The following is a 15,360-nucleotide window of genomic DNA, read 5'->3' as shown; positions in this document are numbered from 1 at the left end:
ATTTACCTCTCACTCGCTTTTTCACTGAGAGCAGCTGCAGCAGCTGCCTCTGCACAGATGCAAACAGAGATTTTTATCATCGGGACCCCTCGTGCCATAAAACACAAAGATGAGGGAATTAAGAAGTTTTCTTTTATTCTTCCATTCTTCCTCTCTCTCTTCCCCCCCACCACTCTGCACAAGGAAAGCATTTGCCCTCACGTTGCTGCTGGGATTTGCGCTGAACTTTCTGCTCCCTTCGCTCCTCTGAAGGCTTGGGGGGGCTCTGGGTGCCCTCGCACGGGCTCGGGGTGGGGCTCTGGGTGCCCTTGCACAGGCTCAGGGTTGGGGCTCTGGGTGCGCTTGCACGGGCTCAGGGAGGGGACTCTGGGTGTCCTCGCATGGGCTCAGGGTGGGGCTCTGGGTGCCCTCACATGGGCTTGGGGTTCTGGGTGCCCTCGCATGGGCTCGGAGAGGGGACTCTGGGTGCCCTCGCATAGGCTTGGGGCTCTGGGTGCCCTTGCACGGGCTCAGGGTTGGGGCTCTGGGTGCCCTCGCGCAGGCTCGGGGTGGGGCTCTGGGTGCCCTCGCACGGGCTCGGGGTGGGGCTCTGGGTGCCCTCGTATAGGCTTGGGGCTCTGGGTGCCCTTGCACAGGCTCAGGGTTGGGGCTCTGGGTGCCCTCACACGGGCTCGGGGTGCACCTCTGGGTGCCCTCGCATGGGCTTGGGGAGGGGACTCTGGGTGCCCTCACACGCGCTCGGGGTGGGGGCTCAGGGTGCAGCTCTGGGTGCCCTCGCACAGGCTTGGGGAGGGGACTCTGGGCGTCCTCGCACGGGCTCAGGGTGGGGCTCAGGGTGGGGCTCTGGGTGCCCTTGCACGGGCTCAGGGTGGGGGCTCTGGGTGCCCTCACAGGGGCTTGGGGTGGGCTCTGGATGCCCTCGCATGGGCTTGGGGTGGGCTCTGGGTACCCTCGCACGGGCTCAGGGTGGGGCTCTGGGTGCCTTCACATGGGCTCTCGGCTGCCACCTCCCAGCATTTCCCCGCACAAGACCCATGACAATGTGATGAGCTTTTCCTTTTCACCGAACCCCCTCCAAGTGGCGGCGATCCCTCTAACTGGCTGAATTCATTAAAGCTCAAGTGTCCTAACAAGATGTCTGTTATTAACAGAGCACCACAGGTGCTAATTAAAGGATAACAGCAATCTCTCACTTAAACACCTTGTAAAGGGCCGGATCCTGCAAACCGTTATACCTGAACCACCTTTTCAACTGGGCCCAAGATTAAACAATGTGCTGCAAAAGCAGGAGGGGTCTAGCAGGGGCTGTGCTCATCATATAGGCTTAGCTTATCGATTCCTGTATCAGCTGGATCTGGCAGGAGCACAACGAGATTCATTTGTTCATCCCCTCTCTTCACCCCAGCATCCCTCTCCGCCTCAGCAAAAGCCTTTCAAACGTCCTTTATCTCTGCCTCAGTGCTCCCCGCGCCACAGCGTTCCCGCCGGGGCCGGTGGAGGCCATCTCCGACCCGGAGGAGCCGAGCAGCAGCGACCCCGCGGCGGAGGGTGCAGCGGACCGAGACTGGGGAGTTTGGTGCCCGCTGCTCCTGTGATGGACTCGTATGTCTTTAGGAAATCTCTCCAAGCTTTAGTCACAGTAACGGAGTTACTAAAGCAGAGGGAAATACGGGCAAGACTCCTGCAGCTCTTAGCTCCCGGGCCAGCAACTGCTTCAAGGCTGAAACTTAATTAGTCCTTTCCATCAATAAACACGGGCTCCCGGTGCTCAGTTACAGAATCACAGAATCATCTTGGTTGGAAAAGACCTTGAAGCTCCTCCAGTCCAACCATGAACCTCACACTGACCGTTCCCAACTCCACCACATCCCTCAGCGCTGGGTCAACCCGACTCTTCAACCCCTCCAGGGATGGGGACTCCCCCCCTGCCCTGGGCAGCCCATTCCAACGCCCAACAACCCCTTCTGCAAAGAAATCCTTCCTAAGAGCCAGTCTGACCCTGCCCTGGCGCAGCTTGAGGCCATTCCCTCTTGCCCTGGCGCTGGTTCCTTGGCTCAAGAGACTCATCCCCCCTCTCTGCACCCTCCTTTCAGGGAGTTGGAGAGGGCCATGAGGTCTCCCCTCAGCCTCCTCTTCTCCACACTAAACCCCCCCAGTTCCCTCAGCCGCTCCCCATCACACCTGTGCTCCAGACCCTGCACCAGCTCCGTTGCCCTTCTCTGGACACGCTCGAGTCATTCAATGGCCTTTTTGGAGTGAGGGGCCCAAAACTGAACCCACTCATCGAGGGGCGGCCTCACCAGTGCCGAGTCCGGGGGTAAGATCCCTTCCCTGTCCCTGCTGGCCACGCTAGTGCTGATACAAGCCAGGATGCCATTGGCCTTCTTGGCCACCTGGGCACACTGCTGGCTCCTGTTCAGCCGGCTGGCAATCAACACCCCCAGGTCCCTCTCTGACTGGCAGCTCTCCAGCCACTCCTCCCCAAGCCTGTAGTGCTGTTGGGGGTTGTTGTGGCCCAAGTGCAGCACCTGGCATTTGGCCTTAGTGAAACTCCTACACTTCTGCAGGAATATTCCACAGAGAGCCCTGGGGAGGGTGACTCTTCAGGGCTGAACGCAGGTAAATGCAACGCTTCTGCTCTTGTCTTGGCAAACAGCCTCTTCCCTTCCCTCCTGCAGCCCAAACGATCTACTATGGGATCTGGTTCCCTGCTTCGCAACTTCCTGCACCTCCCAGCAATACAAGGTTTCTATCATGGAGTTTGGGGGCCCCACACTGAGACCCTCCACACACTCCAATGCCTACTGGCTGGGCTCTGGTCCAGCCCCACACCGGGCACCCCAGGAGAAACAATAAACCAGATCTGCCCAACAGAATTTCAAGGAAACAGGAAAATGGGGGGGACAAGAACCCACCCCAGCAAAATCTCAGTTTGATCTGAGAGGAACAAGCTGTTCCCCAAACCTGCTGATGAACACAGCCAATGACAGGAACCACTCAGCCTTTGAAGGACGCTGAAGAACAAGCGATGCTCTTGCACTGTGTGGCCTCAGCTACCTCGGTGTTGGGGTCTCCACCAAAGACATCCTGCCCCGGTACCCCAGAAAGCACCACTGCGCACAGATATGGGCGAGCACTTGGACCTGTCTAAAAGCAAACTGCCAAGTCAGAGGACTGCTGTTGAGAGCTCCTCTGAGTGAAGCTTCTTGCTAATTATCACCAGCAGAGTCCTCCCCCTGCGCAGAATCAGACCCTCTTACGCCAGAGCTACTTATACCAAAGAGTCAGAGATTACTACAGTCAAATTGATGAGTGTACTCCAGGTTTCTGAACCCGGGTTTTATCCTCCCAGCTTCGCTAGAGCTGCTGATGCACATCAGGTACCCCGGGTGATCTGAAGTAACCTGTTTTTCATGAAGAATTTTTTTACCTTTGGGATCTACCACGTCCTGACAAGCCGGCTGTAGCAAACAACAGCCCTGTAACCTGCTCAAGAGTGGATCATATACTTATTTCTCCAAAAATAGTACTTATCAGATGCCTTTAATACCCAGATCCAAATGGAAGCCCACTGAGAAGGAAATGAGCAGAGCTGCCACCAGCTTAAAGGCCAGAAGGCACCAAATAGCGCTGCCCCAGATGGAAGTTGAAATCTCTGTGAGCCTGTGGGAAAAGCCAGAGGGAGAAGGCAAAACCAAAGGGAAGCAGCACAAAAATGACTCCAGAGTTCTGGCTTGAATGGTAGTAACACACACACACGATTTTCCAGGCATACCACTGTACCGTAAGCGAGCGGAGCAGCATCACTCAGCACTGCAAAGCCACCTCTGCTGCCCAAACCTCTTGCAGGAAAATGGGAATTTTCCTCTTTAATGGCTAGGGCATTTGTGGCCAGGCCAAATTACACTCAGGGGGAAAAAAAAAAAAAAAGAAAAAAGAAAAATCAGACAACGCTCATTAGTTCACAGAAAGAACAGAAAACAATGAAGAACTTGCTGACACTCGCAGGGATTTTAAGCGGTGCAGGAAAGCCACCCGGCTGCCCCCGGCCAGACGGGTGGTTTTTAGTAAATCAGCCGTGGCAGAGGCCTGCGAGCGGCTGAACTCAGGCGAGATGTGGGGAAAGGTCTCGTTTCCCAGCAGGACCCAGCATGTGAAACCGCTCCAGGCTCGGTGCTCTGCAGCCAGACAGCAACCAGACAGTGCCTTGAACAAACACAGCTCAGTACGCGCACCCCGCAGCCAACGTGCCCTCTCCCACCAGCCTAGGTACATGTGTTTGAGGTGGAATTAAGCTGCAAAAACCCAGCTCCATCTCTAGGAAGGCATCGACCTCTGTCAAGCCATCCCCGAGAGACAGACAGCACCTGCAGTCTCCATCCTGCTCCCTCTTCAGCCCTAGTCCTGCCAGCTGCGGTTTTCATGCCGCACAGGCTTTTAATGGCTGACAACACATCAATTTAAAACTATTTCCGTTACCTAAATAAAGTAATTCCTAGAATGGATGACTCAGAAGCCTCTCCCAGAGCCAGAAATCAGAGCAGAAACACGATACCTTATCGGGGCAAATCACTTTGCCCTTTTGGTTTGGCACTTCAAAGTCTTTTCTTCTAAAAAAGAGATGAGGAGATCTGCTCTCTGCTGGCGCTTCGTCGGAGAGCTGAGCCTTCACTCCCCAGGACACCACAGGTCAGGACTTCGCCTGTGTTATCACTGGTGGGGCTGGACCAAGATAAGCAAAAGCAGGATGGTTATTAAAAAAAAAAATATTTAAAAAAACCATAGAAACGGCCCTAGAGGATTTTTTTTTTTTTACTGTGACTGAGGAGCCCACACCAGGAATTTGCCCCAAAGGAGGTATGTGTAACATATGCCAGCAAGCAGAGAGGTGGCAGAGCGACTCCTCAACTCGCCCCTACCCTCCATGGGCCCCAAGAGCTACCTCTGCGAGCAAAGCGCCTGATGTCCTCTCAAAACACTGCACTGAGATCTCACAAAAGTGCTTGCACTTGTGTCTCGTGGAGATTAACCTCCCCTTTAATCCCTCTGCTCACTGACAAATCTCATCCAGTTTAGTTTGGGGGACAGGCCTGGATCGCTTGCAGATCTGCATGCTCAGCTTGGGAAAACAACGAAGACAGGCTTTATGGAGAGGGGAAAAAAAAAAAAAACAACAAACCAAACCTGCATTTGTCTGCAGAAACCACTTGGTAAAAGGTTTCCACCCCCACTCCTCCCATTGCAGTCCCACAGCCATGGCCCCATGCTGCTGCAGCCCCAACTCAGCAAGAGAGATGCTCCCCCCGCGACAGAGAGAGGAAAGGGGGTAAAACTACGTGGTGTGGAGACTTGCCCAGTGCCCCAGTCAGAAAACCCCCTCCCCGATGTCCCTTTTTCCTCCCAGGCCACACCGCCGGGGGCTCGGGGGAGCTGAACCTCCAGCCACGTGCTCTTGCCTCCCTCGTCCTCGAGAGGAGCGAGCGATCAGAGCCATCCATCTACCAACAACCCTCTGGGAGGGCGACAGCAGCCTTCACCAAAATGATGCTCCCCGAGGCGTCGGAGGCACGGCCAGACCGAGTAGGTGGAAAACATGACCTGTAACCCATCATAAACAGCACAGGAATAGGTTCAAACCTCCAGGAGAATTAATTGTATGTCCAGGAGACTGTCCAGACGTGGTACTTCACCATAAACTCTGTGATATTTGGTCACCTCGATCCAAGTCTACGTGGCTTTAAGCAGCAGCGTCTACTGGAAGATGTTCTACTTCAAGCCGCTGTTCAAGCCCAAACTGCTTCACCACTTCATCCTTCACTGCTTCATCCCAAACTTTTCCTTGGTCTGACTCCCTAAAGAACGAGGCCACAAGGTCTCACACCTGCAAACATTTTGGAAACCGGGAATCTCACGTGAAACAACTTCACACGGCCAAATTCTCCCTCTTCTACTCTGGGGGAAAAAAAGTCTCCGCTGTTTTAATGCTTCCCAGTCTCATGATTTTGGGAGACTGTGGTGTGGAGTCATGGGATGGCAGCAGCCAGCAAAAGCTGAAAGCCAGCGACAGAAATCGCGCCGGCATCATCAAAAATAACGCGGGAGATTTTCTAGAGAATTAAAACAAAAATGTTGTAAGTCCTGGTCCTAAAATAGCCCGACCAAAACCGAAACACACTCCCAGTGACTTTTAGCCATCCAGATAATAGATGGGGAATAAAAAGCTTTGCTGGACCACTGCTAAAGCTTGCTCTCAGTATAATCACCTACTACTATAATGAGATTACGTGGATTAGCTGCATTTTAAGGGAACGTTAATGAACTGGACAGCCTTTCTAGGTAGGTTTTTAGTGCTACACAGAATAATACTGGAAAGACATCAAACCAGGCAGCTATTTTTAGAAAGCATTCCTCTAAACAACCTAGGTGGAGAGAGATCGCAAGGTGCCTTAATGCAGGCAGTAGCTGAATGAATGCATGTCGCAGAGAAAAACAGATTCATCCCTGGATTCTCTTGGCCATGTTACACAAGGAATTAATTCAGCCGGACCTGAGCTTGCATTCCTCCAACGCTGTGTTGTGAAACAGACTCAAAAGGTTGGAGGGAACGAGTAACTCAGGAGGACACACTCTGCTAAGAGAGGAAAACGTGAGGCCGGGATGATCCAGGATGAACACGCTGGGGTTTGTGGCCTGGTGCCCTCAGGGGACCTGCACCCCCCACATCCCACAGTCCTACGGAGGTGACGAACCCCAGGTCCTGTCCCCGGCTGCAGACAGGACATGTGTCCCCCAGGGAAGGTGTCCCCCAAAATGAGTCTGAAATTAGATTTCATCATCATCACAGCAGCCTTCACCACGTGGGGTGCAGCAGCTACGTCCCACGCAGACAGTGGGGGTAGCAGTTCCTCCTTCCTAATTAGCCTCAGGATTTAAGAGGAACTCTCAGAGAATCCATTTTTTTCATTGATTTTTGATCCTGGAGCTTACTCCTACAAAACACCCAGCAACTTCCAAATAAACTGGACGCTGCACTATCCAAAGTCTTTTCTTTTCCAGGATGGATCCAAGCTGGAGCCCAGATATTTTGCTCCCCATGTTCCATCCAGCCACATTCTGCACCTTTCTTCTCATTGTGACTCAGCCAGGGCTCAAGAATAAAAGCTAATTAGGGATTAAGCATCAGAGCAGCACAGCAAAAGGATGGCCCCTACCCAGGCAGCTCAACAGCCTGGGATCTTGTAGCTCCCACCCCAGTGAAGGTACAAAAATAACCCATTAAAAAGACACTTTAATTGCCTTGCCAGTGGTTTGCACAAACTCCAGCTAATGCTTGAGGTTAAAAATGAATTAAGCCTTAAATAGCAAGTTCTCTTCCATTCCCCCTACTTTTACCCTTAAATTTTAATGGGGTCATGGTGAGCGAGGGAGGAAAACAGATCCAGCCAGTGCTCCAGCTCTTGTATCCAGCTCCTCTGCAACAAGGACCAGGCTTAGTTCTCCTGGGTTTGCTCCACCACAGGCTCCCATTGCAGGTACCCAGTCTGTTACGGGACACGCCACTCAGGCTGCTGCCTAGATGCAATTAAGACAGTCACAAAAATTTAGAGAGGGACCTGGGGGGGCTGATTGACAGCTGGCTGAACAGGAGCCAGCAGTGTGCCCAGGTGGCCAAGAAGGCCAATGGCATCCTGGCTTGTATCAGCACTAGCGTGGCCAGCAGGGACAGGGAAGGGATCTTACCCCTGGACTTGGCACTGGTGAGGCCGCCCCTCGATGAGTGGGTTCAGTTTTGGGCCCCTCACTCCAAAAAGGCCATTGAATGACTCGAGCGCGTCCAGAGAAGGGCAACGGAGCTGGGGCAGGCTCTGGAGCACAGGTGTGATGGGGAGCGGCTGAGGGAACTGGGGGGGTTTAGTGTGGAGAAGAGGAGGCTGAGGGGAGACCTCATGGCCCTCTCCAACTCCCTGAAAGGAGGGTGCAGAGAGGGGGGATGAGTCTCTTGAGCCAAGGAACCAGCGGCAGGCCAAGAGGGAATGGCCTCAAGCTGCACCAGGGCAGGGTCAGACTGGCTCTTAGGAAGGATTTCTTTGCAGAAGGGGTTGTTGGGCATTGGAATGGGCTGCCCAGGGCAGGGGGGAGTCCCCATCCCTGGAGGGGTTGAAGAGTCGGGTTGACCCAGCGCTGAGGGATCTGGTGGAGTTGAGAACGGTCAGTTGAGGTTAATGGCTGGACTGGAGGATCTTCAAGGGCTTTTCCAACCCAGATGATTCTGGGATTCTGTGAAATGACAATTCTTCATGTCAGGAGTAGTCTTCACCAGGATGAGAAATTGAGGGGGTGCAACCATGCACCGCGGTCCTCCAGAGCCCTGGAAAGATCCACTCTGTCCCACATGGAGCTTGTGCTTCTTAGACATTGCCCAGCACTTCGTGTCCAAGTTGATCGCTACTCAGGAGAAGAAATGTTCCACCACCACACTTTTGTTGAAAAGAAGATGCAAACGGGAGGGGAACATAAGTAGCAAAGCTCAAACAGCACCTCACAGGAGCACGAATGAAGCATTGCCTGCCCGCTGCCGGGTTATCGCTGCCTGCTAAACTGGGCACAATCCTGCTTCCCATCAAGATCTGGGTGCCCGAATGGAGGAGGGAGGGAGACATAAGCTCCACAGCAAAACGGCGAGGCTGCTGAAGGTTTGGGTTGGTTTGCTCTGTTTTCAAATCTGATTCTTTTAAACATAGGGCGAGAGCATCAGCCTGCCCTATGCGTCGTTGAGAGCAATGCAATTAAGGTCCTCTGCACCAGCTTGGGCTCCAGACCACCATTGCCCAGCATTTAGCCAAATATTGCTCTGAAACATCCCTCCTGCTCTGCACGGGGCCGTAAAAGAGCGATCAGGATGGAGCAATTTCACAGCCTTAAGCCGTTTCTTGACTTTTGGCTCCAGCGGGCGGTAAGATACCCATTTTGCAAAAGGAATCATGCCAAGAAAACCTGGCTGAGTGGTTTGGTTTGCAAGACTCAAGTCTCAGAGACTTTTTTTTTTTTTTTTCCCCTTTCAATATTGCTCAAAAAATGTTTATGTTTCTAAAGCATTTTGCAGGTCTTACAGTACTTTGCTGGGATAAAGGAAAACTGACAAGCATATTACTGCAATAAAGATTATTTTTTCTGTCTGAGTAGTAGCAGGCACTTGAGATTTATTCAGATAAAAGAGGGCAGTGTAGGAGATGAGCTTATATTCCACGATATAAACCTAAATCATGGGGAGATGTGGGGACTCCACGGGGGACAGGCATCCACATCCCCTTCCCAGGGTCTGTCCTCCTCAGTCTCATGGCGCCGGCAAAATGAAACGGGTGAGATGAGCAAAAATACTAACCCAAGCTCCTTCGTAGGGAAAAAAAAAAAGGAATTTGCCAAACTTTGCAGTCATAGTTTTTCCCCTAGCTGCTCTGCTACTGCGTTAACCCCACAGCTGCTCCTGGGATCTGCTGAAACACACATTTTTCAGGTACTGAAAAGATGCTGCAAGTATCAGAATCGGAATTTCCTTCAAACTTCTTCCGAAACGCACTCTGCCCATTTTGCTGCGTTTGAAGAGCAGACAGCAATTAGCTTTCCAGCTCGGAGATAAAATAGTTTTTTTCCATCCTCAGAGCCATCTTTCTGTGGCATTTCTAATGACTTGAGGAGACAAAGACTGTAAAAGCCTTTCCCGCATGCACAACTGCCTCCACGCTCTCCAAACACACAATAATGAGGCCCTTCAAGTGCCGTGATCAAACTCCTTTCTACCAGCCCGATTAGCGCCGCTAACAATCCTCCTCGCGTCTCCCTCATCCTCAGCCAGTTGAGCAAAGTGCTCTCTGCAGCATTTACACTTTGTTAATCAATCGGTATTTACCAGAAACTTGAAGTCGCATGCGCTGAGCTGTTCCACCTGCTCACCTGCCTTAACATCAGGGGACGTGGTGATGCGATCGCTAACGCCGGGCAAAACCCGGCGCCGAAGAAGCAGGCAGATGGCATGGACGTCTGTCGTGCCTAAAATTCAGCAGGTATTTTGGGAGCGGGGGTGGCCATTTGATGACTTTCAGAATGTTTGTTTTCTTTTTAAATAAGCAGAATGAGCCCCTGTCTAATAAGACTCAGGTGAAGCTGGAACGCGAGACAAGTTGAAAAGTCAATAATATCAACCACAGATATTGTTTGGCAAATGTAAAGCCCATCAAGATGCCACCTGAATCACAGAATCATTCAGGTTGGAAAAGACCCTTGGGATCATTGAGTCCAACCCTCAGCCCGACTCTACAAAGTTCTCCCCTACACCACATCCCCCCACAGCTCATCCAAACGACCCTTAAACACATCCAGGGGTGGGGACTCCACCCCCTCCCTGGGCAGCCTATTCCACTCTCTGACCACTCTTTCTGGGAAACATTTTTTCCTCATGTCCAGTCTGAACCTCCCCTGTTGCAGTTTAAAGCCGTTCCCTCTTGTTCTGTCACTAATCACCTGGGAGAAGAGACCAGCACCAACCTCTCTACAATGTCCTTTCAGGGAGCTGTAGAGAGTGATGAGGTCTCCCCTCAGCCTTCTCCTCCTCACACTGAACAGTCCCAGCTCCTTCAATGGCTCCTCACAGGATTTATTCTCCAGGCCCTTCCCCAGCCTCGTTGCCCTCCTCTGCACTCGCTCCAGCCCCTCGAGATCTCTCTTGTATTGAGGTGCCCAAAACTGGACACAACACTCCAGGTGTGGCCTCACCAGTGCAGAGCACAGGGGGACTATCACCTCCCTGCTTCTGCTGGTCACACTATTTCTAATCCAAGCCAGGATGCCGTTGGCTTTCTTGGCCACCTGGGCACACTGCTGGCTCGTGTTCAGCTGCTTGTCAATTAGAACCCCCAGATCCTTCTCTTCCAGACAGCTCCAGCCACACCTCCCCAAGCCTGTAGCCATGCAGGGGGTTGTTGTGGCCCAAGTGCAGGACCTGACACTTGGCCTTGTTGAAGCTCATCCCGTTAACGTTGGCCACCGATCCAATCTATCCAACCTGAGATTTCCCTGCCCCTTATTTAAGCAAGAAAGGAGAGGACTTGCTGACGATACCATGTGCATTGCGATCCCTTCACACCACCGGTTACGAACGGAGCTTTATTTTCCTAAAAGAGTCTTATCAAATTTCACATTTCCTTGTTTGCCTCTTGCACTGAAGAACCCAAAACCAACCTCAAGAGTAAAGCAAAAACAGGACGAGAGAAACGTGAGTATGAAATTTCAACTTTGCATTAAAATTTCTCTCGCTGAGGAGGCACGGGCGTGCAGGAGCGAGGAACACAGGTCAGCTGTTGTTGCTAGCACAGCTGTATGCACATCTGGCCCCAGTCCTGCAGCATCCCCTTCAACTTAGCAGCAACCCCAGGAGCAACGAGAGCTGCCCCTTTCCACCCTGTAAACATTTTTTTGCTGCTTCACGAGGCTTCCCTTTTCAGCTCTCCCATAAACCCGCTTCCCCGCCAGCTCCCTGGCCGCCCATTCCTCGCTCCCGACAAGCCTTGCCTTCACAGAAACAGCAGCACTCTGCTCCCGTGCTTACCGCCTTACTAAAAGCACAAAATTATTGCTAATTTATGGCATTTCTGACCACAGTCAGCCTGGGAGGTATGCTGTAGGAAACTAAGGCTGGCCTGCTTATTTCAGGCTCCGAGGAAAGGCTTTCTTAAGTTGATACAACCTCAAATTACAAAAAAAAGGGAGAAAGAATTCCCAGAGAGCAGAAGAATTCTTAAAAGAAATTATCTGAAATACTCTCTGGGTCAGCTTCATTGTTTGTAGAAGAGATGCAAACCAGTCTCAATGTTTCAATACTGACAGAAATGCAAAGGAACAATTTTTTTTTTTTTTTAATCTTCCCATTCTCCTTGATCTCATTTTAATTGGAACTGGTCCCAGCTGAATCAGATCCCAAGAAGCCCAGCACCTACCCTCTGTCCTTGAAGTCATTTTAAGCCAGGACCTATTTCCACATTCACATTTCCAGCCCTGCCTCCTCACAGCAGGCAAGGGTTTAATTTCCCTTTACCCAAAGGCACTTTCTAATAGCTCAAAACTTTCCGTATTTCACAGGACGGGGCAGGGGGAGTTAATGGAGCACACAACCCCGGCGAGGGGCCGGGTACAACCGGTGCTGTGACGGCAGACGTGGAATGATATTCCACCTTGATTGCAAACGTGATCCAGCCTGCATTTTCTTCTGCCTCCTTTCCTCCATAAAACCCCAGCCCAGGAGCACGCAGTTTGGGGCTGGGATACCCCCAGCTCCTTCCAGAGGGACCAGCAGCATCACAGCCACAAAAGAGATAGGGAAGGGGGAACAACTCCTTGCAGAAAGGCTCACGCCTCCGCAGCCGATACGCTGCCTTCCCCCTGCCCCGCTTCACCAACGCGTAGGAACAAGCCTCTCTCAGGGTCTGGAGATGATCTACAGAGTTTCCTTTAGGAAGGGATTTCAGGAGGACGGCTTAGGAAGCGGCCTGTACGCTGAAACATGAAATTTGATTAAGCTTTTTATCTTGGTTTACGTAGCTAATTGTTGCAGGTGTATCAGTTACCATGTAATTAATCCTGTTGTAAAATCAGATGTAGCCAAGAACTGACTTGTGCAAACAATCTGAGCAGCTGGAACAGATGGACACTGGACAGGTATCTGCCTGGGGGGTTGTTTGCTTTTCCCTGATCCTAACATGAAGCTGAGACACAGCCGGGCCGCTTCCCTGGTACGGACTCAGAAAGTCTCCCATCACTCAGCCAAGACAATGGCTCAGGACAGCAGCGGGTAACTTTTTATGCGTGGCAGGTCATGGATGGTGAGGAAGGCGAGAGCAGACGCAAGACAAAAGGCACAAGAGCAGGATGAAGGTTTCCCACATGCACGTGATGGATCTACATCGGGTCTCAGGAGGGGACCACCCAGAAAAACCCCGTGAACATCCCCGCCAGTGACCCCCCGGACACGCGTGTAGCCAGGGCACTGCTTCTCACAGCACTGGGGATGCTCGCATCAGCGATTGGGAAAGCTTTTCCCTGGAGTTTCCCTGCTCCTTCCCTTCCTCCCAGGAACGCCCCGAGGATAAGCATGCTAAGAGGCATGTAGCACTGGGCTGCTGCAGCGGCGTGGGCTGGCCAGCTTCCTACAGAGATGACTGTTGTGTATAATATAGAAACTGAGCTGCTTGTTCCAAGCACAACCACGCCGGCTGCTTTTTAAAGACAGGCTTAGCTCAGACGTAAAGTGCTGCAGGAAGAAGCAGCGCTAATTCCCCCTGCAACTTCCAAGCCAGGGGACGGTGTTGGTAGGGAGATTTAGGAGCTTGTCCCACTCCTGAGCCAGCCCCAGGGACAAGGAGCGCCTGCAAGGTCATCCTAGCACTTTTCAGCAGGGCTGAAATCAGCTCCTGCGAATCCTGCTGTGCAGTTCTGCCTGGAAAGCCCTTGGAACGGATCATTGTTTAACCTCACCCTAGCACAGATCCCGGGAAACACACAGGGGCTTCCCAGTGCCAAGCACCTGCCTGGGAAGCGCAGCTGGTGAGATCTGCAAGGTGCAGCAGTCGGTTAGGTGAGGAGTATGAAGACATCAAGACACAAAAGAGGAGATTCGGTGCAGCAAAAGTAATTCAAATCCTATGAAGTATGTGATTTTCTTCAGAAATCACAGAATCATCTGGGTTGGAAAAGCGCTTGAAGCTCCTCCAGTCCAACCATGAACCTCACACTGGCCGTTCCCAACTCCACCAGATCCCTCAGCGCTGGGTCAACCCGACTCTTCAACCCCTCCAGGGATGGGGACTCCCCCCCTGCCCTGGGCAGCCCATTCCAACGCCCAACAACCCCTTCTGCAAAGAAATCCTTCCTAAGAGCCAGTCTGACCCTGCCCTGGCGCAGCTTGAGGCCATTCCCTCTTGGCCTGGCGCTGGTTCCTTGGCTCAAGAGACTCATCCCCCCTCTCTGCACCCTCCTTTCAGGGAGTTGGAGAGGGCCATGAGGTCTCCCCTCAGCCTCCTCTTCTCCACACTAAACCCCCCCAGTTCCCTCAGCCGCTCCCCATCACACCTGTGCTCCAGACCCTGCACCAGCTCTGTTGCCCTTCTCTGGACACGCTCGAGTCATTCAATGGCCTTTTTGGAGTGAGGGGCCCAAAACTGAACCCACTCATCGAGGGGCGGCCTCACCAGTGCTGAGTCCAGGTGTAAGATCCCTTCCCTGTTCCTGCTGGCCACGCTAGTGCTGATACAAGCCAGGATGCCATTGGCCTTCTTGGCCACCTGGGCACACTGCTGACTCCTGTTCAGTCAACTGGCAATCAACCCCCCCAGGTCCCTCTCTGACTGGCAGCTCTCCAGCCACTCCTCCCCAAGCCTGTAGCCCTGCTGGGGGTTGTTGTGGCCCAAGTGCAGCACCCAGCATTTGGCCTTAGTGAAACCCCCCCAGTTGGCCTCAGCCCATCGCTCCAGCCTGTCCAGGTCTCTCTGCAGAGCCTCCCTACCCTCGAGCAGATCAACACTCCCACCCAACTTGGTGTCATCTGCAAACTGACTGAGGGTGCACTCGATCCCCTCATCTAGATCATCAATAAAGATGTTAAACAGGAGTGGCCCCAAAACCGAGCCCTGGGGGACACCACTCGTGACCGGCCACCAACTGGATTTATCTCCATTCACCACAACTCTTTGGGCCCGGCCATCCAGCCAGTTTTTTACCCAGCGAAGCGTGTACCCATCCAAGCCATGAGCAGCCAGTTTCACCAGGAGAATGCTGTGGGAAATGGTGTCAAAGGCCTTACTGAAGTCAAGGTAAACAACATCCACAGCCTTTCCCTCATCCAATAAGCAGGTCGCCCTGTTGTAGAATATCAGGTTTGATCCACGGAGGTGTCAAAGACACTCAAAACGATTTGCTGGGCATTCTCAAGGCCATAAAGACAGAATTTCACTGTCTTCTATTCGTTCAGCTGCACTGGTGCAAGGAGGACAACATCTTGCCGCTATTCATCGCATGCCTACAACCCAGAGAGGTAAATAAAAATACCACAATGCAATCAACTAATGAATAATCAATACCACGCCCAAGGAACACACCAGTAAGTCTTTCAGATGAAAAGACACTGCTGGCACATGGAGTAGCTCACGTTTCATCGTTAATTGGCCACGGAGCAGGAGCAGACCTATGTGACAAGGGTGAAGCCAAAATGAACTGCCATGTCTAATGCAAGTCCTCTTCTGTCATAGCTTCTTTCTGTTTCTGTGCTAGTCACAGGAACTACAAGCCCAAAATAATTGCAGCAGCATCTAAATT

The 15,360-nt window shown here is 52.3% G+C and overlaps 1 protein-coding gene across 3 annotated transcripts in view; it reads right to left on the bottom strand.

Annotated features, from left to right (window-relative positions):
* Nucleotides 1–15,360, bottom strand: part of MAPK4 (mitogen-activated protein kinase 4) — a 57,457-nt gene that overhangs the window by 37,817 nt on the left and 4,280 nt on the right. The window contains exon 2 of one of the 3 annotated variants that reach the window (XM_074857032.1): nt 4,556–4,722. The exons of the other annotated variants lie outside the window; for them this stretch is intronic. The gene's annotated coding sequence lies outside the window, so the exon portion shown is untranslated. The remainder of the gene's footprint in view (nt 1–4,555; nt 4,723–15,360) is intronic. 3 annotated transcript variants of the gene reach the window in all.

Source organism: Strix uralensis, chromosome Z, assembly GCF_047716275.1.
Source record: "Strix uralensis isolate ZFMK-TIS-50842 chromosome Z, bStrUra1, whole genome shotgun sequence".
In the NCBI taxonomy this organism is placed as follows: domain Eukaryota; kingdom Metazoa; phylum Chordata; class Aves; order Strigiformes; family Strigidae; genus Strix; species Strix uralensis.
This window is presented reverse-complemented; position numbering and strand designations above follow the sequence as displayed.